Source organism: Galeopterus variegatus, unplaced genomic scaffold, assembly GCF_000696425.1.
Source record: "Galeopterus variegatus unplaced genomic scaffold, G_variegatus-3.0.2 Scaffold1229, whole genome shotgun sequence".
NCBI lineage: Eukaryota > Metazoa > Chordata > Mammalia > Dermoptera > Cynocephalidae > Galeopterus > Galeopterus variegatus.
The window spans coordinates 528,031-530,087 of NW_007727340.1; the positions used below are offsets into that span (position 1 = coordinate 528,031).

At 45.9% G+C, this 2,057-nt stretch overlaps 1 pseudogene; it reads right to left on the reverse strand.

Moving 5' to 3' along the window:
- Positions 1–1,832, reverse strand: part of LOC103592879 — a 2,485-nt pseudogene extending 653 nt beyond the window's left edge.
- Positions 1,833–2,057: the final 225 nt, after the last annotated feature.

Below are 2,057 nucleotides of genomic sequence, written 5' to 3' on the forward strand. Positions count from 1 at the left end.
GAGCCCACCAACTGCTACCTGAGGCAGCCCTTCCAGTCAGTGAAATTGATGTGGATGGTCTGAGGGGGCACCAGGATCTCGCTGTTGATGGCACACCAGCCAATGGGGTGGACATCCACGGTTCCTACATTGCACCAGAAATCATGGCTGGTGTCATTTTCAAAGGAGCAGTACCCAATACCTTGCTGCCTGGATGACAGAGATGATCTAGTGCACCCATCTGGGGAGCACAGTGTCACTACTGAGCATCACCTTCATACCCTTCATCATATTCTTCCACCAGTCTTAGAGGGGAATGTGTTTAAAACAGCTGATGGGAGCAGGCTTGTAACTGTGATCCTCCAGGAACTTTCCCCAGTTGAAGCCTAAGACCAGAGTGTCTTGCCCTGTTGGTGTCTCATCTTCCAGCTCTCCTGTCCCTTGGGAGTGGATGAAGAATCCAATTTTGGCAGACCAAGCTGTCTTGTGCAGGATTTTAGCTTTCTTGTAGGTGGTTTTCCCTGTAATCTAGCCAAGATACTGGCTTTCTTGGAGTTGGAGGAGTAGCTCCTAGTACAGGAGACACTACAGACCTCTTGGTCTTGGAGAAGTCTTTCTTGTGCCCACGATACCACACATCTCACAGACAGTGGACTCAGAACCACTGCCATCCAAGGAGTTGGGAGTCCCAGCGCTGAGCAAATGCAGGGGGGAGGTGAGCACTCCCCTGCTTCCCGATCCTCATCTTCTGCTTCACTCGACTCCTCCAGATAGGAGCTGCTCTCACTGCCCACACTGCTGTTTTAACTTCAGAAACTATCACAGCCACCAAACAGCTCCACGTTGCCATCTTCCTCTTCTTCCTCTATTGGTTCTCATGGCTTCTCCGTGAGACCTAACTCAGTGTCTTCAACTGTTACCAGGTGCAGGAAGCCATATCAGCCTACTGACCTGGTTTCGATCTCTACCTGGAGGTTATTTCTTGCTTTAAAAATGTTTTCCTTGTTGGATAAACAGAGGAGAAATAGTTCTATTTTTGAAGTCAGCAAGTCCTGGCTCCTATGTATTTCCTCTAAATTCTGCTTTAAAAAATTTGAATAACATTTTTTAGCATATTTCTCCCTATCCATACTTTATGATATGCAGATACAAGAACCGGTTGGCACATTTAACATTCTTCCTGGAAATCTACTTAGCAAAATCCATCAGTTTATTAGGCCTATTTTTTATTTTCTGAAATACTTCAGGTGACAGTTTTGCTAAACATCTGCCACTACACGATATGTGCCACCCTCCTGTCAAGCCCCCAAAATGGCCTCTCATCCTTCCAGCCTTCATTAACACTTTCCTTGAGGACTTTTCAATCTCTGCCCACTGCTCAGTCTTAAAATCAATGCCACATTTTTTGTAATGGCAACTCCTCTCTTCTAGGTACCTGTTTCTGTTCCTATTATCTTTTGCTGTGTAACAAACTACCACAAACTTTAGCATCCCAAAACAACGATTTTACGTGCTCAAGTTTGGGGGGAATTCTGGATGGCCTCAGCTGGGCAGCTTGTTTCTGATGCACATGTTGTCAGCTGGAGTCACAAGGCCTGGGGCTCCAATTCTAAGACATTCACGTCTCACTAAAACATCCAGCATCTCAGTCTTCCTTGGTCTCACTCTTGCTCCACGTGGTGTCTCATCCTCCAGGGCTTCTTCAAATGGTTTTGGCTTCTGACAACATAATACTCACAGGTACTCATACTTCTTACATGGAAGTTGGCTTCCACGAGTAAATGTTCCAAGTGACAGGAAGTGGAAGCTGCCAATCTTTTAAGGCCTGGGCCCAGAAACTGGCCCAGTGTCATTTCCACCATATTCTATTCATCAGAGCCATCACAGAGCCCACCCAAGTTCAAGTGGAGGAGACACAGACTCCACCTCACAGTAGAAAAAGTGTCAAAGAGTTTTTGACCATCTTTAATCCACCGTAGAGGTAAATCTGCTGTTCTCTGTACTTTAACAGGCCAGGGATTATGAATCAGAAGACCTGCCAATATGATTTGAAGACCAATTCTAGCCTCTTTCACTGA